Source organism: Patagioenas fasciata, chromosome 12 (genome assembly GCF_037038585.1).
Source record: "Patagioenas fasciata isolate bPatFas1 chromosome 12, bPatFas1.hap1, whole genome shotgun sequence".
NCBI classification, from domain to species: Eukaryota; Metazoa; Chordata; class Aves; order Columbiformes; family Columbidae; genus Patagioenas; species Patagioenas fasciata.
In genome coordinates, this window is record NC_092531.1 from 14,105,135 (window position 1) to 14,129,426 (window position 24,292).

Consider the following 24,292-nt stretch of genomic DNA (forward strand, 5'->3'; position numbering starts at 1 on the left):
AGGAAAAACGCCCGGGTGGAGGAGTTTTAAACGCTAATCAGTTCTCGGAGCCCGCGGTGCAGACACCAGGAGTTTCCCGGCTCTTTGCACCCACCTCCGCCCGGCCACCTCCCTCTGCCCAGCCGCTTGTAAGCTATTAGCAGATGAGGATATTGCTATTTTACCCTTACTTTGCATAACGATAAATGACAGAACAAATTGCCACTCTGTGAGCAAACAAGCCTGATGTATTTAAGCTGACAGCGTCTCTTTACATTATGATTATTTATAGTGCATCAGCACCAGGGCGGCTTCGCCAGGCACTACCCGGGGCCGGCAGCTCCTTAGAACAATAAACCACCGTCGCTTTCCAGAGTCTGTGAGAGTTCACGGAACAAAATAAAAGCCAGGGGTGTTGACATTTATAAGCACTAAGATCTTAAAGACAGAAAAAAATACTACCGTGGATGAAGGTTTTGAATCAAATTTTAATAAAAAGCCAGAATTCCAGCCAAGAGCTGCTTGGCTGGAATATTAAGAAAATTTGTGCCCTTCACCAGCTCCATTTTTGCTATGGGACACTTGAAGACACTTCTAATTACACATATGTGTACATACAGATACATATACGCATAACAGACATATGAAGGGAGAGCGTGGATGGGGCGCTGAGCAACCTGATCCGGGTGAAGATGCCCCTGCTCATGGCAAGGGGTGGAACAAGATGATCTTTAAGGTCCCTTCCAACTCAAATCATCCTGTGATCCTGTGGTTCCTTCTCCCCGGGGCAGCGGGATTGTCCTGCGTGGTTTTCCTTCCAGGGCAGGATTTGCTGACCCACAGGTAACTACTATCATGTCTATCCCGTGTGTTAACATCCGCTAATCTGTGCCTGCAAAAGTGAACTTGGATCACAGAGCGTAATTAAGACGTGAATTCTGATGTGTAGGAAGAAAGCGGGGGGAAACATGGCCTCTCAAGGTCAAAAAACAAACGTGTTATCTCCAGTGTTGCACAGCTGATTGCATCATCTGCATATGAAATGAAATATAATTAATATTTGTCATGCACAGACTGTTGCTGAACTCCCCTCACCCCCGCCCTCCCTTCTTCATTAATCTCCTAGTAACAGCCAGAAAGTTGCATGTGGTAATAAAATACCAAGAACCCTCTCCAGTGATCTGAATTGGAGATAAATCTATTCTCTTGTCAGCAAGCCTAGAAGGCAGAAACTGTAACTTCCCCAGGAGTCAGCGACCTAGCTTGCAACAATTTGCTTAATTAGGAGAAAACAATATTTTTCACTAAATTGGGTGGCTAATGTACATCATTATAATCTGCCGAGGAAGTGGATTTGCCCTTATCCACCACGCCAAGATGACAGCTGAACGTTGTATTTACCTAGAAAGTATTCCTCAGCCCCGTGTTAAGGAGGACAAGAGACAAATTACACCTTCCAGTTAATGGCTGATAGTTCTCTCATCGCCTGTCTGGAGGCCTCTTAGCTCTTACTTCTCTAAGACATAAACCAATGATTCGTCCCAGGTATATTTTTCACCAACCCCATAAAAACTTCCAGTTGATGTTAATGGAGGGAGAGTTTATCTCCGATGGGTCCCAGACAGTCTTGTCCCAAGGATGTGCCAAGTACCCGTTGAACAATAAGACGTAACAGGGTGTGTGTGCATTGGAGCAATAAGACACACCGGGTTGAGTTTGAGCAATGATGCTGCTGATGAGAAAAGCTCCTTTTGTGCAGCTTTACCCCAACGATGGGTTTGGGGAGAGGGTCAGTCCTGCTTGGGTAACACACAAGAGTTCCCCAAACCCCGATTCTACATGCACTGAAGTTCTTACTTACAGGAACAACTCCAGCGAAGAAAAGTTCAGCCCAGCTCGGTGCTGCCATCCTCAGCTCCCCTGTGTGGGGAAAACCTGCACCCCAAGCACTCAGATGTCCATAAACCCACAGACACACAGAATCCTGAAAGCCAGTGCAAGTGCTGAGCACACGAGGGCTGGGAGTGGGTTATTTTAAAGCCCAGACTTAACTATAGCACCAGGCCCAAGTGCTCGGGCAGGTTTTCGCACAGCCCGTCCGTCCTGTCCCATCCCGACCTGCATTCCCTGTCTGGAGAGCTGGACAGGAGCATCGTTCAAGGAGAGTTTTTCAGCACTAAATCCTGAATTTCTTCATGGGTTTGTCTTAAGGTGATGTTTAGTGGTTCTCGTTAATATTCCCTTGAACTTTGAACCCAAGCACTGCTGATTTCTACCTTTCATGCGTGGTCCCTTGTGTGGTGACTCTGCACTAATTAGCTACCTTCCCCAGACATATGCAAAAGTCATTTTTTTCCCCCAGACTATAATTTTTTCACCTCCTCTGCCTTTGCTTTGCCACCACAACCTGTCCTCCCCTTACACCTCCCTGAGCGCACACTGGTGCATCTTTTCTCAAAGCACAAAACCCAAATTAAAACCAGACCCATACCCGAAAAATTTTAAAGACCTTGCGGGAAATCGGCAGGGGATGGAGATTCCTGGGGCTGCCAGTTTCATGGCTTTTGCTGCTCTTTGCTGCATGTTGCCCATGCTGAAACCACAAGCTGGGGTTTGGTCTGGTTTATTTAAAGCTGGGCCTAGATCTGAAGTTTCAGCTCAGGTCCTGGCTCCCACATCACCCAATTCCACTATGTCTTTTCCTTCGCTTCTTATAACTTTTATTAGCCCAGCAAAAACAGTTGAGGCTTGGAAAGCACCACAGCACAGACCTCAGAGGAGACCACACTTTCCGAAAGTTTACTTTTAACTGTAGCATACAGCTCAGAAAACAGAGCCCAGACTTTTCCAGCTCATTTGCTAACTTCTCACTAAACCAGTGAAAACCCCATTTGCCATCCTGTTTATACCGATTCCGTTTTTAATGCCATTTTCCTGCATTTACAGCCTGCACTGGTCTGATTTCATAGCGTGCAAATTGGATGCATTGCCCTGGGGAAGCTGGTTTTTAACCAGTACTTTGCCGGCCTCCACTATTACCAAAATTCACTGAAATTCACTTACGGTGCTCATTTTCAGGCAGTTGCAAGAGCAGGGTTGGTTGTATGTAGAATAAAATGCCCATGCTGGATATTCAAGGCCAAATTTGCAACTAAAAGTCTCCATCCCTGGGGATGTTTAAAAGACTTTTAAAGAGGGTCTTAGGGACATGGTTTATTGCTAAATTCAGGTTATGGTTGGACTTGATGATCTTAAGGGTCTTTTCTAACCAAAACAATTCTATGGAAAGTGAGCACCATGTGGGTGCCATGTTTTTGTAGGACTCTGTATTAAAGACAAATCTGTCCCAAAAGGCCTCTGTGATCCATGTACCCCATGGTCCATCATCCAGCACACCCCCAAAGAGGTACCAGACCACCCCACACAGACCTGCTCCACATGGGCACGGACCATCCAGGCTGCAAAACTGCCAAAATAGGATGAAAAGAAAACGCACAAGTTCAGGAGAGTTAGTGTGGAAAAAAAAACAAAGGGAGATCAGGGAAGGGTTCAGTGCTTGGGGATAAGTGGTATAATTGGGAAGGAAATTGAAAAGGAATTCCTTGGAATACGGTGTGCTGTTAATGGGTTCCCTCTGTGCGGCCGGAGCAGAGCCTTCCCCATCTGGATTCAATGCCGGCGTTATCCCCACATGGGGACGTGTCAGAGACGGCAAACTGCGCCGAACCGCTTGGGTTTAGTGAGAGAAGTGAGCTGCACCAGCAAAAATTCAGTTGGAAATTAATGAAACTGCTGGATCTCTCCACGTTTCACTGTAGCTTGCGGGTGGATGTGCTGAGCTGGCCGAGTGGCGTGGGGTAGCAGGAGGACACTGGTAGCAGGGACTGCCAGCCACCCTCATGTACGCGCTGCTCCTCGGAGCTGTTGGGGTCTGGGCTGATGTGGCAGCTGAAGGGGATGCCTGCAATGGGATGGACGCTGCAGGGATGGGCGATGAAGGGATGGGCGACGCAGGGATGGGCGACGCAGGGATGGGCGACGCAGGGATGGGCGACGCAGGGATGACTGGAGCGGGACGGGTGCCGCAGTCCCCAAGAAGTGCAGCCCGGTGCAATCCATGCTGCCCCATCACCCAGGTGGGCAGGAACGGGCTCAGCGCTGCTCGTCAGCCAGGTCCAGCAGAACCGTGCCACTGTCAGAGGCAGAGCCTTGGCATCTGCACAGGAGCAGTGTTTCTAGCAGTGAAATGGCCATTTTCCAGCATGCCATTGTTTCCATTTTATAATGTTGCACAGCAGCCAAAAAATGGATCCGTGGAGTCTCTTTGGCACCAGGGAGGTTAACATTTTCCTCTTGGCACTCGTGCATTGATAGCTGTTAAGTGCAGGCTGCTCCTAGGCCAGAGATCCGCCTTTCAATAATCAGTTCCTTCACCATTTCAAAGCCTCAACAATAAGTATTCCTTGCCGTTCGCAGCAGTACGTGCTCTGCCTGTGAGACAATACTCTCCGAGCAGGAGAAGGCTCTTTGCTGGAGTCTTGTTGTCGTTGCTGCTTTTGTGGTAAAGCAGGAATTCATCTGCTATTATATTTTCATCTCTTTGTCATCTGTTGGTATTGGAAAGCGCGCTTCCCGGGATTGCTGGACACCACATGAGCTAGTTAATGTTAATAAAAGATCAAATTAACTGTGGGATCAGAAAGGCTTTCAAGAAACATATAACATTATATTAATCCCAGACATGCAGATTATTACACATATTACTGGATTTAAATATCGAATTGAAACTAGAGAAGGAAAAGGACTATCCAATATCTGAGCTATCCAAGTGTGCCCATTACCCGGAGAGAAAATAAATCCCCTCGGCCCCCGGAGTCCTCACTGTGGGAAGGGGGGGCTGAGCGCTGCACAGGGAGAGCCCTTTGTCTGCCGTTCGGCATCGATCCAGCCCTTAATGAGGTCAACAGGAGGCTTTCCACGGGCTTCAGCAGCCTGCGGAGCTGCTCCTTCCTAACAAATCCACAGCTAAGAACCCTCAGACATGCACAGCTTCGCCAGCAAGGCAATTAATCCCATGCCGGGAGTGGAGGAGCTGCTGCCACCAGCCCACCTGCCCGCAGGTGGCCAAGTGGGGAGAACAAGCAGCCTTTGTCCCTTTGCTAGGGCTGGTGGCCACAGCCCATGGAGAAGAGACCCTCCAGATCATCAAGTCCAACCATTAACCTAATCCTGGCACTAAACCGTATCCCTAAGAACCTCATCTATATGTCTTTTAAATACTTCCAGGGATAATGACTCCAACATTGCCATGCAAACAATCATGGAGAGAGTCATGGACAGAGTCACACAGCATCATGGCCATCACCATGAAGACCAACACAGACATCACCATGGACATCACCCCAGCATCTCCACGGGAGTACCGGGGCTGGCGCAAGCAGGAGAAGCTGGCACAGAGCTCTAGTGACAAGCTCGGTCCCACATTAGGAGCCAAATCTTGATACCAAAACCCTTCTAGCGTGAAAACAGCACAACGCAGTTGAACAAAACTCCTGCTGCGTCAGAGCCGCGGCCTTGTGGGGTTGTTCCTTGTGTTTCGTGGCTTGGAGCCCTGGCTGGTTTCCCCGATCGCTCTATGGCTGCATTTCTCCTAATAAGTCTCATTTCTTTCCCGGGGCTCACCAATGTCTCAGGCAGTGAAGTACCCAACTGGCCCGACACGAGGCCACCTCCAGCTGTCCCCACACCTCAGCTTCTGGGGGAGAATATCTCAGGAAAGGGTCAGAGAAAACATCGCCCAAATATCCACATTTACCCACATTTTGGGAGTCCTGTCTTCCCTTCCTCATAGACCACTGGAGTCACACAGCAGCCAAAAGCATCACTAAGTAAGGGGTTTTTTTTTTCCTCCCTATTTTGGTTACATCTGGTGCATAAAATGTATCCAGAATACTATTATAACATCAACATTTTTCCCTGCTTATTGTTTCAAATGCACAGAATGGTGGAAAGAGCATTCAAGGCTGGATTTTTTGGGGTGTGAATGAAGCCCAATGGAATCTGCAGGATGAAGACCCCAACACGCGAAGGGACAAGGGGAGACCTGGGCTGACCAGACACATCTCAATCCATTTTAACACTGTGGGTGAGCGATCGTCTGTTCACAGCACCAGGTCTGCAGAGCAATTCCTCCACCGATGGAAAAAATTAATGCTGGGAGCCATAAATGAGCTGAAACCTGGTGACGGTCCAGAAGATGCCTTTGCGTGGCTTGCTGGTGACGGATTACTGCACAGCGAACAAACAAGCATGTGAACTCCTGTGCCACACTGACATCTTATGGAAAGAGCATTTGTTACAATTGCAGAGCTGCAGGAACTGGGAAGGCACTTGAAAGGACAGATTTTTCAACGTAGAGGTCTGAATTTTGTTGCAAATATTCTCCTAATAAAATTGTTTCTGTATGCTGTGCTATGAGCTGTGAAACAAACAAACACACAACGACATTTCTCTGCAATTAAAGCAGTAAAGTGAGACTCTGAGTCCCCTCACTGCTTGGCACAACCCAGATGTCTTGTAGCTGCAAACCTACCACTTAACCTCCAGTTGCACTTGTTTCCGATCATTTTATTAAAAAAAATAAGAAGTCTTTTAGTGCACTGACAGACCTCTACTGCAAGAAAAAGAAACAAACTCAACAATTTGCTAAAAATTAATGAAGGAAGCAAGAGGAAATCTTGAGCTACCAGGCACAAGATAACAACATGCACATGGCCCTTCATTGCACTAAAGCCCCGTGGCAAACAGCCACTTTGTCCTTCACTCTGTAAAATAAGAATATCTGCAAGCAGCATCACCAGCCCAGAGAGAGCTGAACATCCCCAGGCTCCAGTTTGCCCATCACCTTTTATAAACAAGAGATTTATGCAGAGAAGCAGAAGTAATCTCGCTGCAAGTTATAGGGAAGCTCATCTGAACCTCTTAGATCGCTTTCAGGATCATCACCAGTGAATAAACAGGAATAATTCACAATATTTAGCAAAACCGCTTAAAATAAACATCACAGAGAGCAGCCATCCAGTTCACAGGCAGAACAAGGATGCGTCAGTCGCAGGGGAGTGTCCCCATGCCCAGGGCTGTGCACCCTCAGGCCACCCTCACCAGGCACCAGGGAGTCCTACCAGCAAAATCTGCCAATAAAAACTTCGCAAAAATCCTTCTCCAGCTCAAACACCACCTTTTTTTTCTTTTTCTTTCTTTCTTTTTTTTTTTTTTTAATGAGTGCTGGGAATTCATGCTCCCTGTTACCTGCTGTGGTCACAGCACAAGTGTCCTTTAGATAAGGTTGCTACCACTTAATTAGCTGATATTTGCAGAGCATTGGGAAGATGCAGACAGGTCCCCTGAGGCTCAGCATCGATGGTGGGTGGGAGATGACCAGTCCCTCCTCGGGGGGTGCTGTGCCAGCTGTGGGATCGCCCGGGAAGGTGCAGATCTCACTGGTTCTCCCACCAGAAAGTCACCTTCTGAGCTCTGCCTTCCGGAAACAGATCATAAAATCACAAAATAATTTTGGTTGGAAAAGCCACTCAAGCTCATCGAGTTCAACCATTCCCCCACCCCTGTCCCACGTCCCTGAGAACCTCATCTTCGTCTGTTCAACCCCTCCAGGGATGGTGACTCCACCACAGCCCTGGGCAGCCTGTTCCAGTGCCCAACAGCCTTTTGGGGAAGAATTTGTTCCCAATAGCTAATCCAAATGTTGAGCAGGAGGATGCAGCTCAGAAGTGGGAGGATGCAGAGGTGGTTTGCCTCAGACGCTCCATTTTGGCATCTCAGGGAGCTACAACACCAATTCCATCAACAGCACAAGTACACCAGTTAGTGACCAACTAGTGCTTCATTCAGGGGCAAACGTGAGGAACAAAGGAGCAGAAGTTGAACAGCACCAACCTTCTCATGTGGAGGGATGTGCTCTCCTCCCACGCACCAGCTGCTCCTCCCACCAGACCATCGCTGTGCAGTCCTCAGGTGCTTCCAGCACCCACAGACTTGGTCCTCAAACCATTTCTTGTCTTCCCATTATAACATTGCAGGTGAAAACTTCAGAAGACTGGCAACACTTTGGAGAAAAGCTGCCTATGGTACAGTAGTTAATAAAGATATCCGTAGTGTTATCCAAATTGCAAGGAGAACTACAGAAAGAGACAAAAGTGGAGAAACCCTGACAAACAGCAGTCACGCAACTGGAACATGAAACTGGAGCATGAAACAGAAATTTGGGCTTTTCCCCTGCTTTGGGCCAAAAGGGAATTTATGGGACAAACTCACCCACTCTCAGTTTCTCAGGTGTATAAAGCTTTCTAGGGGAGAAACTGCTCCCACCTCCCAACTACAGCTCCAGCGTTCAGGTCACATTCCCTGCAGACACCAAAGGAGCACAGAAAAGCTGGTGCAAAAGCATAATTAGGCAATCATATTTTTAATAAGAAACTTAATGAGTTTACTCATCGGTATCTGGGGTGGAAAGAGCCATGTCAAACCCCACACCTTGGGTTTCTGCTGGGTTCCGCCCTCAGTTCAGCAGGATCTTGTTCTTGCTGGGAATTTCCTCGTGCTGAGCAGGGTCTGGTTTTGGTTTGAGGCACAGAGAGTGCTGGCACAGCGCTGCCTCCAGCTGTCGCGAGCACCGGGTTTGCGAAGCCTCACTGTGATTTATGTGCCAGTTTGGGAACCCACAGCCCTCGAGTGAGCATGTCAAACCCACACCGCCCGCCAGATCTCACCGCTGGATCCCTGCTGGGATCGTTGCTTGCTCATCTCCCCCCATCATTCCCCTGCCCACCCACCAACCCACCTCCTGGGCTGAGACAGGCGGTTTGAGCTGATTCCGGACCATCACTGGGGAATTCTCAGGTCCTGCATGAAACACATGCGGACTTTGCTTTGCTTCTTCTGGGATGTCCTTTAAATGCAATTAGCCTTTATTGTGTCATTTTACACTGGCTGCTGCAAAAGGAGAAGGGCTTTGCATGTCCCGCTGAGGAGTGGTGGAGCTCCCAAAAAAAGCCTAAGGGATCCCTGGGTGGTGAGAGCCTGGCCCAGGTCACCCAGAGAGGTGGTGAATACCCTATCCCTGGAGACATCCCAGGCCAGGCTGGATGGGGCTCTGAGCAACCTGAGCTGGTGACGATGTCCCTGCCCATGGTGACAGAGCCTGTACCTCTCTGCCAGTGCTGGGGTGGGAAGGTTATAAACCAAACAGCAACGCAGACCCCAAACAGCAATTAGTTATCTCCTTAGACAGGTTGTGCTTCGCCAGCACTTCTGATCAGCTCTAACCCTCAGCTAAAACACCACGTCTTTTTATAAGACCCGGGGACTGCAAAAACCTAAATTGAAGCCTTGGAGCAGCTCAGCCAAGCCAACCACCGAATACATCAGCACCTCCCTGGCACTCAGACCACACAAACTCCAGCCAGCAGCATCACCCCAACATACCCATGACACCATCCGCAAGGCCACAAATCACTCCCCAGGGCTGGAGATGCAGCACTGGGAACCCAGGAGCACCCCAAGGAGCCCTGCACCCTCCAAAAGGGACCTGTCCCTAGGTGAGGCTGCAGCAGAGCAAACCAGCCCCAGCAATGGGGACCTGTCCGCTGGTCCCAACCAGAGCCAAACCTCCAAAGCATGACCTCCCGCAGTACTTTTTTTTTCAATTTTTTTTAGCATGGGGCCATACTTATCAGCTTGCAGTTTATATGCAACTGCACTCCTTCAATGTCCTTTAAAGCACTTGCCTTCTGATACAGAAGGGAGACTTGAAATAAAAATTAAAAGGCAAACAAGCAGTGTCTCCACTTAAAAGCCCTTTAAAAGCTTGGAAATGATTAATGTGTTTAAACTATAAACTGTAGCTGTTTTAATAGGAGATAAATACGAGATCAAGACTTCTGACTACACAAACAGTGCGAAAGCATAAGTAAACAGCCGTGACAAGTTTAGCGCTCTCCTGGAGACAGAGTTCTGCGTCGGACTCGTGCTCCCAGCCACTGCTGCAGGGTTTAAAGAGGAAGCATCGAGCTGACACCAAAAAGAGCCATTTACAATTAAGCTTTTCCTTAGCCAGCTGCACAGCACAGGGTCAGAGCATCCTGCTCATCCCGTGTCTGGAAGAACAATCGATGGACAATGTGTGTGGCATCAACAGTGCATTTATCTTCAGGCAGTTCCTCTCCCAGCTCCCCAGGATGGGAAAATGTTGCAAAACCAAGATTAGTTGAATTTCTGCCTAAAGAGTCATTGCTGTCAATTGGCAGCTGCTTCTTGCAAATCCACCCAGGCAAACACCCCGCTCCAGATCTTGCCAGTGCTAATTCAGCTGGGTACAAAGCCAGGAGCGGGGTGACACAGGGCAGCCACCTCCGCCTGGTGTCTCCTGCCACCACAGCAGGGATGTTTGCCACCAGCTGTGGGTTGAGCCAAGCCGGGCACAGGGCTGGAGGTGACACAGGGGCCAGCAGCACAGCCCCTGTTTGATGGGAGCACCATGGCCGAGCTGCAACATGCAGATGTGTCACCACATTGTGGAAAGCAGTTGCCAAGGCTGCTCATCACCATCACATCCCAACAGCAGCTCCAGGAGCCAGGGAAGGACTGACAGGTGGAGATGTGGCAGGAGGGACAGACAGAAGCCCCTGAGCCATGCCAGGAGCACAAAGCCTTGTCCCCAGGAACAAAACACATTCCCAGTGGCACTGGTTCGTCTGTTTCGTGTTAAACAAATAGGCACCTGAGACAGAAAATCATGTGCATCTCCCCACAGCCCTGGTGGAACCCACCACTCTCCTCCCTGGCCTGGCCAGCAAGAAATCCTCCCTCCAGCGCTGGCAGACGGTGAAATACTCCATAAGAGGAAGAAGGAAAAGTAGCAATAACAAAGGCATTTCTGCCACGGATGAGTAAAGATCCTTGAATTCCCTCCAGGAAGAGGCACCGTGTCCTTGGGCAGCTTCTAACACTCCACCAGACCACTCCTGAACCGCTCCTGACCGCTCCAGAACCCCAAGCCTGCTCCTAAGTCACCTGAATCACATCAGCACCAGCTCCCTGTGTCCATCTCTTGTTGTAATTGAGAGCTGTGCCCTGGCAACTCCAGGATTTACCTTCCTGCCTTGCTCAGTGCCCTGGCAGAGAGATGCCACTTTGTCACAGGAGCCGTCGTGTAGAGCTGCTTACCCTCCTGGGAGCACCGTGGCGATCCTCGGTACTTTCCCACCACCACATTTCCCTTTGGGCCTCAAAATCAATTTTTCCCTTCAGCACCTGAATTGCTCCTCATCCTTTTTCCACCAGGAAAACCAGCGCCGCTCCATCCCCACGGCTGCCATCCCAGCCTCACCCTGGGCAGGTCCCGATGCACTGGGTTCAAACCTGTATTCCAGTTCTCCAGTTCGTTGTGCTTTTTCTTGGTGATCCAAGACAGCACTGCAGGGACAAAGAAAAGGCAAAAAAGCATAAAGGTCATCGGATCTGATCATGGAAAAACTCCTTTATCAGCTTTCTCCTAAATATCAGGATGCAAAAGATGAAGATGGAGCCCACACTGGAAACACCAGCAGGACTTATTGCATGCAATACATCCCAAATGAGCCCAGCAGAACGTTCCTGAGAAGCAGAAAATATGTGCACACACACATGGATACGGGGAAGGAGGTGGCAGTTCCTGGGTGCAAAGGAAAACCAACAAACCTCAGATAAGCCAAGTGATGCATCAGACTGTTCTGTGAGAGATTCATGTGGAGTTCAATGGGCCATTTAGCAGGTAACTGTCACTACAAACAACACAGATTATTCGGACAACGGGAGACAAGCCAGGGTAATGCTGCTCATAATCTGTGTGTTCAAACACTTTGACAGCTAGATAAATAGACTATTTAATTAAACCAACAAGTCATCGTTTATTTTCACATCACAATAGGTTAAATGACTTTTTATTCCCATTTTCCATATCAACAGAGCAGACTTTTTGGTAATAAAAGCTAAACTCTAATTAACAGCTGGTGTGGTTGTACTTGGCAGCATTGTGAGTAATTCAGTACAAAGCAAACACATTTACTATAAATGGCTTTTGATTGCAGAGACCAAGGTAATGGATGTTTTTCGATCGGGTGCCAGCTACCGCCTGGTTATTGTTGGGGAGGCTGTGACAGGATGGAGGATGATGTGAGAGTGGGCACCTCTCCATATAACATACATAATATACATTATCCAGTGGCCAGGACCGCATCCCCTGGGATGCTCCCGTTGGCTTTCTGCAGCCAGGGCAGCCGTGCTGCTGCTGCTACAAATCCACAAATGCCACTTAGGGATGGGATATAAAATCTGCCCAGCTCATCATTTCCTATCATAACCTCTTTATTTTTTTTCCTTTCCCCTTCCTTTAAATCAGCACTGCTTTAATAAGCGCCTGGCTGCTGGTAGTGCCAGTGAGGAAGGGGCTGGTGCTGTCAGCACAGGAAAATAAACGGGGTGTCAGCAGCTCTGGCTGCCAGCAGCGAGATTTGCAGCGGTCCCCCCCCCCCAGCCCCCAGGTTTATCTAGACACACCTCCCCTCTTTTAATGTTTTTCATTATTTATGCAGAAATATTGACAACGGCATCAAGTCCCCGATCATAAAAATTATTTAAAATCAATCTCTCGTGCAACACTTACTGATTTCCCATTTAAATGCTCTCTCCGGTGATTTAAATCCCACGGCCTCATCCTGGTCCCACATTGATTGGCTGTGGGGATGGAGCGTTCCTGGCAGGAGGGATGGGGACATGGATTTGTCCCCTCTTGGGTGGCAGCTTCCCTATAAAATGCAAGCAAATTTTTCTCAAATTGAAAACAGAGGGGAGGTTTAATCCTGAGATGTCATAACAAGACTTTGACATTCAAGCTGAGGTGCAGGAGAGGTGGGTGCTGTCCTGGGAGCTCCATGTGGTCTGGGACAGGGGGGTTTGCATCACATCCAAAGCAGCTGCTGCACCATTTGGGCTGGGAAAACTGGTTTGGAGGTGGATTTAATACAGTATTGGGGAGCCAGGGCCAGTGTTTTACCATCCCCCTTATCCGAAAAACACTTCCCCAGTGTGGTCAGTTGTGGGAAGGAAACCGGGAGCTGAGAAAAACAACAGCATTGAGTTAATGAGCATTTGGATGGATGTAAAATTGTGACCCAATGGAAAGAACCAGCCTTTGCCTCTGACCCCAGCATGAGCAGAGTGGCTGGCGGCCCCACTGGCTTGGGGGGACACAAGTGTGCGAAATCACCTCGGAACAAGGCAGAAGCCTCTGGAAGCTGCTCCCAAGGGGATGAGATGATGGGGAATCCAGGTGCAGCCCAGGAGCACTCGATTTCTGCATCCAGCCGTGTTTAAGTATCACCCAAAGAACAGGAGGGCTCAGTCTGCAGCAGGGTCTCACCCAGATCCTGTGCTAGGCTGATCCCCCTTTACACAAACACATTGCTCAGCCCATCATCATCATCAGCCCATTGCTTTCAGGTGCACTGAGTGGACTCAGGTGGTGTCACACCGGGATCTTCTGCATTACCAGCGTCCCTCTGGCCTCTGGAAAGCACCCAGCATGCAGGGACTTGGCATGGTACACAAGGATTTCAGCTCAAGCAAATCCTCTCTCTGAAAGCAAGAAAATACATAGCATTTTCCCTTGTTTTTAAATGGAAAAAGCATAACCTGATTATTTTGAGCGAGGCTGGTCACAGTAACTGCATAGAGCAAAACCCACAGTCTCCAAATCCAAAACACACTCGCTCCTGCCATTCTGTCTCCCTCAGCAAACCCCGGAGCAGGCAGCCCAGCCTCAGATGAACCCCCTTCATCCTCCTGTGTGTTTTGACCAGGTTTGGTTTTCCTAGAAGCAAAAAAGCCAAAACCAACCAACCAAACAAAACCAAAAACAACTAACAAACAAAAAAACGAAAACGAAGCAGCCAAATGGCCACCTGATGGAAACCCAGCCCCGCTCCCCAGCCCCAGTGCTTGCTCCTGTCGCGCTGGGGGCTGGAGGACTCCAGAAGCCCTGCATGGATCCATGTGGTGTTTGGGCTCATTTGACACCTCTTGGTTTTGCTCTCGAGCTCTTTCCTTCTGCTGTTGGTGCATTAGAGACATGTCCCACCTGCACCCATCACCCTGGGATCGCCCAGGGGACACGTCCCCCCACTAACAACAGAAAAGTCACCTTGATATTAACTGGAAGCCCCAAGGGACTGCGATGTGTGGAAGCAGCTGCCTGGTGTGTGCACAGAGAGCTCTCAGCGTGGGAGTAGGAACCTTTATAGGGAAAAAGGCAAAGAAAGCAAAACAAGCAGGTTTGTGAAGCCGACATTACCAGCCCATCTTCCACGGAAAGCACAGAAACAGCAGCAGCCTCAGCTTGGTCTTCCTGGTGCATTAGGATAAACCTGCATGGCTTTGTAAGGGTTATTTTAATTTCTAGCGTATCTGTGAATTGCCTGCACAATAATGATGTTTGAAGTCCTGGTACCAGCTCGTTTTGCTTGTGCCACACAGAAGGAGGTTGCAGGGGGGGCCCTTGCCCACCACTTGCTCCCCAACCTGACAGGACATGGTGCTGCATCACTGCAGCCAGGGGAGAGAGGGGATGGAGGGGTTCGGCTCTGCTGTCCCCCATGAACAGCAGAAGTCATTCTGGATGCCATATTTGAACCTTTCATGAGCTTATGCACATCTCTCATAGGCAAGGTGCTTTTGAGCAGAGCATCTTTCTCCCCATCCCCTCCCCAGCAATAGGTCAGCCCATTGAAATAACCAGTTATTTTAATTTTGAATAACCAGCTATTTTGATTTTGAGCTATGCACATGGGCTGGCAAGCCTGGCTTGGCAAGGAAGAGTAACCACTGGGTTCCGGTTTGCAAGAGGCACAGCCCTGCACACAGACCCATGCTAACCACATCTCTGGGGTGGACAGGCTGTTTTTTCTTCTGCCATCCCCACCAAAACATGAGCTACCAGAGCCCAGAACAATTCAAGGCAACGGGGCACAGATTTTTGCAAAGCCTCAGACAAAATGTTATCTGGTCATAAAGCTCCCGTTTCCAACACTAACGTGGAAGTAGTGGGTTGCAGCACACAGGACACGGCTCGCTGGGTTGTACAGGATGGAGCTGCTCCCATGGGGATAATTCAGCAGCCACTGGTACCCTAGAGCCCTACCTGTAAAATAACTGCCGTACGTACCCATACGATACCTGCCGTAGATACCCATATGATACCTGCTGTACGTACAGTGCAGGCTGCAGCTGCACAGACATCAGAGAGTGGCCGTAAGCAAAGCAAGAAGCCAACAGGCAGCAGCAGCATCAACACGCAGTGTCCCCAGGCAGGGACAGGGACCCGTGGAGAAAAAGTCGCTGCCCTGGGATGGAGACAAATAGCCACTTGTGTCTTTTCTGCTTCACTCTCCAGTCTCTCACAAGCCACTGGTCCAGTATCTGCTGACCTTGGAGGCTGCACAAAGAGGGGATATAATTGTGCACGGATGGTGTGGATTCCCCTCTTCCTGCTAAAGAAGCTGTTATTTCTCTTGTCACTGTTGATCTAGTCTTGAAAACCTGCCAGGACAGAAAGGTTTTGCATTCAGGGCAGATTACCCAACCCAAACCAACACAAAGCGATGCTTTTCGAGCCACAGCCACTCAGCTGATGGGGAAAAGCAAGTTCAACAATGAGAGTCAACCCAGTGAGCAAAAAAAACCCATCACCTGCATTTACTTTGTGTGACCTCCAGCTCCGACTGTCGCTGGTGTGGAATAAATCCAGAGGGGAGAGAAAAAACACTTGTGTCCTAAAGCAAACAGCAAGGACAAGCTTGATGAGAGTATTTAAGCTGTTATTAGAGAGCGCTTGATTGCAAACCTTGTTGGAGCCCCGTGGAGCATGTGATGTTTGGTTTAGCAGCACTTAGCGGCTGTCCTGGGAAGGAAGAGAACAAAGTGTCGGTGTTAGAAAGTCAATATTGTCACAGGGAGGCGGGGGACAAAGGGCCACCGAGCCGCTGCTTGATGAAATCGCTCCTTGGGTTTATACAGCTTAGCTGAAGTTTATATTATTTCCCCCGAATTACTTTTCCAGATGTGGATGACATAAATGATTAAGATCATAGACCCAACATGATTATTTCCACTGATGAGATTAATGTGTGGGTTTGGGGCTTTTTTTTTTCTTTTTAATCTTAACTAGAAGATGGATTTTTGGATTGGAACAAAAGTGTGTTTTCAAATGGTTTCACATCCCCAAAGCAGCAGCTCTGCTGCAGGTGGGACCTGCTCTCCTCCCCCCTCCCCTTTCTTCCCAATCCCAATAAATTATCCTTTAAACTGAGTTTTATCCTGTTTATTGTTGCCCGGAGGTGAATTTTGGATTTAATAATCTTAAAGGTCTTTTCCAACCTAAATGATTCTATGAATTGAAAAGAAAGGCCACAAACCCCATTGGTATTTTCTTGAGTAGTTGGACTCTAAATAGAAAAATAAAAATACTCTTTTTGCACCTGGGTTATCAAAGCATTAAAGCTTCTAATTGCCCGTATTACCCACTCCCTGGGGCAGACACCCCTGGGCTGCTGGTCCACAGAATTTTAGCACTTGCTTTTTGTTGTCAAATTTTTGGTGGCCTTTGTCAGAAACACTGGATTGCAGTTTAAATAAATAAATAGACATTCACAGAAACACCCATGCCAATAAAATGGGTTGTTTCCCTTATGAAAATAATTCCTTATAAAGTCATAGCACAGCCCGTATTTCCTTCTTCCTTCGCAGGAACTGCTGGGGCAGAGACTTTCCAGTTTTACGTGTTTAAATTCTGCCCCGATGCCGCAATCTCAGAATTGTGCTTTCGGGGGGAGGATTAACTTTATCCTTATTGCTGCCATTAACCTCCACCCACAAGGACACTGGAGGTAAATCAGTAACTTCATTTCTTGATTAACAAGAAAATATACAATACTGTCACCAACGCACACAAAAAAGTGATTTTCTTTCCATATGTCAGAGTAAACACTTTTTTCTTTAGCTACACTGGATTTTTTTTTAAAGGAACTTCCCCAGTTTGCAAATTTTCACATTTTTATGAGGCCATGCATCAATCAGAGGTTTGGCCTCCACTCCAGAGACACATTTTCTAATCCATAACTTATTTTTTCTCTTTATAAAACCCGAGGTGCCAAACTCAGCCCTTGAGAGGAAGGTGGAAATCCAGGTTTGAATCCTCATTCCGGATTTCACACCTCTGGAAACACCATCAGCTAAATGCTGCTTTTCCACTTAAACACCAAGAAAAATCTAACTATCTATAAGCTTCATTCAGAATAACATGATGGTTTTTGTGATCCCTGCCCTGTCTGGGGGATGGGAGGAATCAACCCAACATCCCCAGCCCCTCTGAACAGCAGCAAAGAAACCACAGCCCAAGAAGAAAGGACCATTTACTCTTTTTCTGGGTTTTGCTGCATTTTCCTACCAAGTCGGCTCCGCAAACAGCAGCTCTGCCTTGTTTATAAAGGCGGTGTTGACATTCTGTTTGAAACGGTAATGTCAATTTGATAACGTTAATTACTTATTATTTGGAATCTCATTCGCACTGGAGGTTGGATTGATTTAAAAAAGCAGAATTTGTGTTTAAACGAGGTGCCAGAGCAGCTGGGGGTGCCTGGCGATGGGAGCCCCGGCACGTGCTGGGTACGGCGGGGGCTCCAGCCCCGCGGTCACAGGGTTCATTATCACAACAGATCAAAGTATCAACGTACCAGAGCTCAGAACGCCCCATGCAATAATGCATTTGCCTAGTCCAAGCTGAAGTAAATATTTACTTTGTCTTATTTTTCAATTGAATTTCTTGGAGCGGCTGAGGAATTGTGCTTTGGAACTTTGCTCTGGTTTCAACTCCACAGTAAAAGATCCTTCCTGCTCATACTAATTTTAGTGTTGGTATTATTCTACAATACTTCTATTATTGTAACTTTTTTTTTTTCATTGGTTCATTCCAACGGCGTTTCTTCTAAGCTTCAGGAACCCAAACCCTCACAGAAATCCTGCCCTGCCAACTGCACTCCTTGATTTTCAGCCACTTATCATCCCTCCAGCCAACAGCCCTGAGAACATTCGAAACAGTTGATCTTAAATCACATGGAGAAATAAAACCCCAGATCTGCTGCCCCTCATAAAGAGCCAAACCACACACACTCACCTTCCTCTCTCTACAAACAAAACCACATTTCCTAGTGAACAAATGTTCTTCCTAAACCCTCCGTATTGCTCCAATACCGTTCCCAAAGTCCACAGTGCGTCTGACAAAACGCTCCTTAACGCCCATCTCTCCTTACAGGCTGTCTGGGAATAACTTGGGGGATTTCCAGCTGGAGGATACTAAAACAAAAACAGAGCAGCAAAGCCCCCAAATTATCATTAAATAGCAGATATCTCTTCAAAACTCACTGGCATCATGGCAGGACCCAACCAAGCCGCCCATCCCCTGGGCTCTTGTTTGGCCGGGAGAAGGTGGGTGCTCCACACATCTGCCCTTCTCCACAGCATCTCCAGCATCCTTGTGAACCACCCCAATATTTTCCTCACTGTCCTTCCAAGGCTGCATCCGCCGGTGTGGGGGTCCCAGAGGTGTTTTGGGATAGGCAGAGTTAGGGGTGGCGGCAGTAGAGCTGGTGACAACACAGCTGAGCATCATCTGCCACCCCGTCCTGCTTGTGCATGGGCCAGTGGCCCCGTGGGACCCACAGCACCAGTGGGACAGGGAGGCAACCCCACAGGGGCTGGGACAAACCCCACGGGTGCTGGTGTAACCCCCCCCAGACTCCAAGCCCAGCAGAGGCTGCACAACTGGACTTCGAGCAGCGTAAGGAAAAGGCTCCTACAAGCCCCAGCAGCTCACAAATGGTCTCGGAAACAATTTGAAGTTGAGCAGAAAGGTTGGTTCACTTCAAAACACAGCAGGATACAGGACTTACTAGGCAAAGCTGATGTTACTTACTGTACGCATTCTCTGGAAAGGTTAGAGCTCTGCAAGCCAAAGCAGGTTTAGGGACTTCGCCGTGACCCGCTGCTTCACATACTCGTTTAATTTAATTTCTCTGGCTTTTGTCTGCAGAACACCTTCTACCCCTTTCAACAGTAAAGAGCCAAAATCCCAAAGCTAATATTTATGCCTTAGATCTCCTTGATGATGCAATCTAGTAACAAATCACTACTTAAATAATCCAGCCATTTAATCATCCAGAAATGTGTAGAAATAAGAGGATTAGCCTTCTATCCTAGGGAATTGTATTTTACAGGCTCTAGGTTTTTTCCTAATAAAACAATAAGAGCAGCTCATGGTATTTTAAAAACAAATCCAAGTATCCAAAACTCCAGAGTAACCAAGCTGTAGGGCAGAAGGCTTCTGCACTACCAGGTGGAATCACAGAATTACAGAATATTAGAGACTGGAAGGGTCCTCAAAAGATTAGAACTCCTAATTAAAGAATTTTCATCTGAACCACAGGTTAAATGATGCGTTTAACCCTTGCATGTCCAGTTTCACAGAGCCAACGTGAATTCTTTGCAGGGGCAGAATGGGAATCAGCCCCTGCTGTTCCCTGGGAGTTGGTGTGGGGTGATCCTGCTGTCCCAGCACCAGCCCTGCCCCTGGACACCGGCTCTGGCCAAAGGACAAACATCTTTCCTAGAAAAAACAACTGTTGCTCCCCACCAGCACCCTTCCATTCATTTTTTTATAGGTGTTTCATCCACAAAGCTGACTATAATCAGAGACAACATGATTTTAGTATGTGGGTGGATTATTTTTAACAGCATCTGAACTTGACATAAATCAAGGCAGACATCAGAGACAAACACTATTTCTGGGAAGCACAGAGCAGCTCGTTGGAAAAGACTGTTATTTATATGGCGTCCAGGCTGCCAGAGCAGGTCCTGCCTGCAGGAGGATTGTCGCTGGCACCACAAACACCTGCCCTGTTTACAAGGATACGTAGACGTTGCAGAGCTCTCCCAGACACCGGCCGTTTTTCCTCCCCAGTAAGAGAAGCGCTTTTGCCTGGAGCAGTGAGGATCAAGGTGATTTTCATCACCCACAAGCCCTTGGATGCTGCTCCCAGCATTGTCCTCACATGACACCACCTGGCTCTGCCAACATAGGCTGTGCCACATGCCAGGGAGAACGGGCCAAAGCAGAAGATGTTAGAATCACAAAATCATTTTGGTTGGAAAAGCCCCTCAAGATCAAGTCCACCCGTTCCCCAGCCCTGGCACTACCCCATGTCCCTGAGAACCTCATCTCCGTGTCTGTTCAACCCCTCCAGGGATGGTGACTCCACCACTGCCTTGGGCAGCCTGTGCCAATGCCCGACAGCCCTTTGGGGAAGAAATTGTTCTCAAGATCTAACCTCAGCCTCCCCTGGTGCAACTTGAGGCCATTTCCTCTGGTCCTGGCGCTTGTTCCTGAGGAGCAGAGCCTGACCCTCCCTGGCTCCAACCTCCTTTCAGACAGTTCAGTTTGGCCTCCCCAGTGCCCAGTACAGGGGTGGTCACTGCCCTGGGCATGCTGGCTACACCAGTGCTGGTACCAGCCAGGATGCTGGTGGCCTCTTGGCCACCTGGGCACACTTCTGCAACAACTTTGAAGCAAGAGTTGACTTCCACCTCAGCCATCCTCTGTTACCCCCAGATAGTCAGGTTTTTTGGCTGTGCCTTTGATCCTTCTCTGCAAACAGCTTCCACTAGCCCAGCCAGGCGGCTGACAGTCCCAGTGGAGCTGAGAACAGCTGCCGCACTCGGGTCAGGGCTAGAGCATGTCAGCACGCAAGTGTGAAGCACACACAGGAGCTGCCAGGTCCAAAAGCAACCCGGCTCCTCCATATCAGCACTTTCCTCCCTGGCAGCCTGCCTGACACACAGCCCGGGCTCCGCCAGAACGCTCTGCACAGCAGCAGAGTGCAGCCACCTTTTACATTTTTTCGCAAAGCACTTGGCAGGAAGAGCAGGCAGGCCGGCAGGGTAGCCTGTAAAACCCTGTTAACTTCCCTGGGAAGAGCTCAGCTAATCCCACAGGCTCTGATACTTCCATCCTTATGGTGATTCACTGCCACAGAGGGGCAGAGCACAACCTGGAAGAAGATTGGTGTCCTGAACTTTCTTACCCTATCTCAACCCGTTTTTGACAGCAGACTTTGGCGCAGCCCCAGTTTGAGAACAGCCTCACTCCAGCTCCCTGAGTATACAATTTCAGGGTTGAGCCTGCATGTTATTCTTCTGCTTTTCATTACTCAGCAGAGGCTGCAGCCGATTAATGTCAAGAACATCCAAGCAACAGAACCCAGAGCCTTCACCTTTTGCCAGTAGGAAACTCTGACGATTCAGAACTGGCAGGGGGATTGGGCAGCGTTAGCTGCAGACTTCAGCCTGTTGTGGTAGGAATTTCTTACCTCAAAAGGTAAACATTAATTCCATTCTGCCTTCCTTACAAACGCTGGCTTGCCAAGGAACTAAAGGACAAGTAAACCAATGGGGATTCTTCTCTGACAAAGCAGGGCATCCGCTGTTCGTCAGCTCCCTTCCAGAAGCAGCAGCTGACTGGAAGTGCTGAAATTCCACAGGCTTACAGCTTGCTGGACCAGAAATCACCGAAATGAATCTCAGAACCACAGCATCGCAGAGCTGCTGTCACCAGTGGGCTACAAGCCTTTGCAAAACAGCGTGATGTACCACACTGGGGTATGGTGTGATGTTGTTGGCCAACAGGACTGGCAGAAGCAAGGACCTGCAATGAAGAAAAGCACTAATCACATAAATTATCATGCCTTTGGTTGCTGTTTCCATGTACAGTCAAGCTCTCCTCAGCAACGGGTTGAAGCATCCCAACGGGGAGGTGAGTGGGCCAAGCACAGAGCAAACAGCCCGAGCAAACATTCCTGCTGCTGACTGCAAGCCGCCCTTGGTTCAGAGCCCTTTCTCTAGAAACCACTCTGTTATTGGGCGATAACAAACTGAGGGCTAAACCCCTCAAAGCTTGCTTGCTAGAAACTCGAAATCTGGGCTACTCCATAGGATTATTTCCTCAACCGCTCTCGGGAAGCGTTAGCTGCAATCACTGCAAAGCTCAAAGGAAAAATAAAGGTATACACGATCTGCAAAGGAAAAAAAAAAAAAGACTGAATTTCCAAATATTAATTTTTTTCCCCCAAAGCCCACTTGTTTCAAAAAGGCTTTTCCCACCTCCTGACAGCAGACTGATGGGAGCCAGCTATGGTCAACATCCTTGTTCAGCTATTTCACAGTGGAGCGTTGGTACGGGCAACCCTCCTACTGTGTGCTGCTGTTTGTTTTAATGCTTCCCACTGAATGTCAACGGAGACTAAAGAATGACAAGCACACAAAGAGCCCCACAATAAATGCCAGGCCTTGTTAGCTGAGTAAATTGTGTGCTTAGCTGAGTCTTAGAGGAATCTTTGCAGAGTAAACACTGTCAGTGCTATGTGCGAGAGTAAATATGTGAAGAAGATGCAAAGACATGAAGAACGACTTCGGAGGAATGCGATGGAGCAGCTCTGAAGGCAGCTCTGCTGATGGAGCAGCTTTGCTATACCTGGCCTAGGAGACTGAACCTGACAGGCATGCTGAGCTCCTCCCGTCTTCTCTACCCTCAAGGGAACGGGCTCTATGAGATATGGCAAGGTCCTCATGCAAGCTCTGCTTCTTCTCAAACGTCAACCCGAGGCAGCTAACAAAGCTTGTTCACACTTGTTAGGTTTCAATCTTTAAAGTTATCCATGCTGCCAATCACAAGAGGTAATAACAGAATCATTTTGATTGAAAAATACCTTTAAAAACATCGAGTCCAGTTGTAAACCCAGTATGGCCAAGTCACACCAAGAAAGGTCTGGAGGTGCTGGAGCGAGCTGAGAGAAGGGACCAGAGCTGGGGAAGGGGCTGGAGCACAAGTGTGATGGGAGCAGTTAAGGGACATAGGGGTTCAGCCTGGAGAACAGGAGCTGAGGGGAGACCTTCTGATCTCTGAACAGCGATGGAACCGGCACCTCGGATTTACCCAATACCCACCAGAGGTACAGCAAAGATTCGACGTGATCACGCTTCTTGTTAATCATACGAGTGTGTAATTTGTTTTGTGTCTAATTACCTCTAAAAAGGTTTAATTGAGGCACTTTTGAGCCGCCCTGGACTCAGCCCCACGGGATCCTTCAGGCTGGGGTTGGACGGCTTCTTGGGCACCGGTCTGCGCGGCGTCCTGGTCCTACCGGGAGAAGGAGGAAGGCGTGAGGGGCGACCGGGCCGGGCCGCAACGACCGAGACGGAACCGGGACCCCGCGGCTGCAAAGGCCTGGGTGGGACTCACGCCGCCCTCATGCCGCCGTGTCCGCGGGGTCGCGCTGTCGCCATGGAGGCGGCCGGCAGCTCGCGCGCTTCTGTGATCCAAATGTAACCAACCGACGCGCACGGCCGCGCCCCCGTGCGTCACCGCGCAGCGCGTGGTTACGTCTCGGCGACACCGCCCACCAGCCCCTCCCGAGACGCGAGGCCGCGATCGTTGCCATGGCGACCGCTAACGGGCGCGGTCCGGAGCGCGAGCGCCCCCTGCTGGGCCTGGTGGGGCCGCCCGGAACAAGGAGACAGCGGCGGGGGCCCGGGAGCCCCGGAGCCCAGTGGGACCCGGGCCCGGAGAGAGGGGCTGGGAGCCCCGAGGCCTCGCTGAGGCCTGTGGCGATCCCCGGGGCCGGGGCCGGGGCCGGGCCCAGAGCTGGGCCTGCAGGCCGGAGCCAGGCCCCGCCGTGCCGAGGCCTCTGGGTGCCCCGCGGGGAGTGGCTCCGTCAACCCCACCATGCACTGGAGCAGGGACAGCGACAAGATGTCACTGGAGTTCACGGCCCGGGCCGTGGGAGCCGCTCCCCGGCCGTGTCTGGGCTTGTGTTTGTCTGGTTTATCGCTTCAGTGTAAATAAAGGCGGGGGCTCAGGAACAGAGGTGTCATCCAGCAAAGTTCACCCTCCCAGGGCTTCCCTGTGGCTGAGCTACCACCTGCCCGGAGATAAATTCGTTAATTCCCGACCTGTCAGAAATGCTTAATGGTGGAAAACAAACCCTGAAATGCGAACACAGGCATAAAAAGCCTGGCTGAACAAGTCCATGGAAGACGTTCTTCCTGGGAAGGAAGAATCTAATTCAAAGGGGGAAACTGGGATAAAGAGTGAAGTAAC

The 24,292-nt window shown here is 49.3% G+C and overlaps 1 long non-coding RNA gene across 12 annotated transcripts; it reads right to left on the reverse strand.

The window, feature by feature from the left end:
• Positions 1 to 1,093: 1,093 nt before the first annotated feature.
• On the reverse strand, positions 1,094 to 23,523 carry LOC136107088 (uncharacterized). Of its 12 annotated transcripts, XR_010652224.2 has the most exons (11): positions 23,435 to 23,523; positions 23,219 to 23,332; positions 21,507 to 21,841; positions 15,778 to 15,988; positions 15,302 to 15,627; positions 14,234 to 14,325; positions 13,301 to 13,668; positions 12,698 to 12,839; positions 11,734 to 11,816; positions 7,933 to 11,469; positions 1,094 to 7,516 (listed from the first exon to the last, which is right to left on the reverse strand). It is a non-coding gene; the product is annotated as an uncharacterized lncRNA (long non-coding RNA). The 12 variants fall into 12 exon arrangements; XR_011741037.1 differs by having other exon boundaries at positions 13,301 to 15,431; positions 15,516 to 15,627; XR_011741039.1 differs by having other exon boundaries at positions 13,301 to 14,325.
• Positions 23,524 to 24,292: the final 769 nt, after the last annotated feature.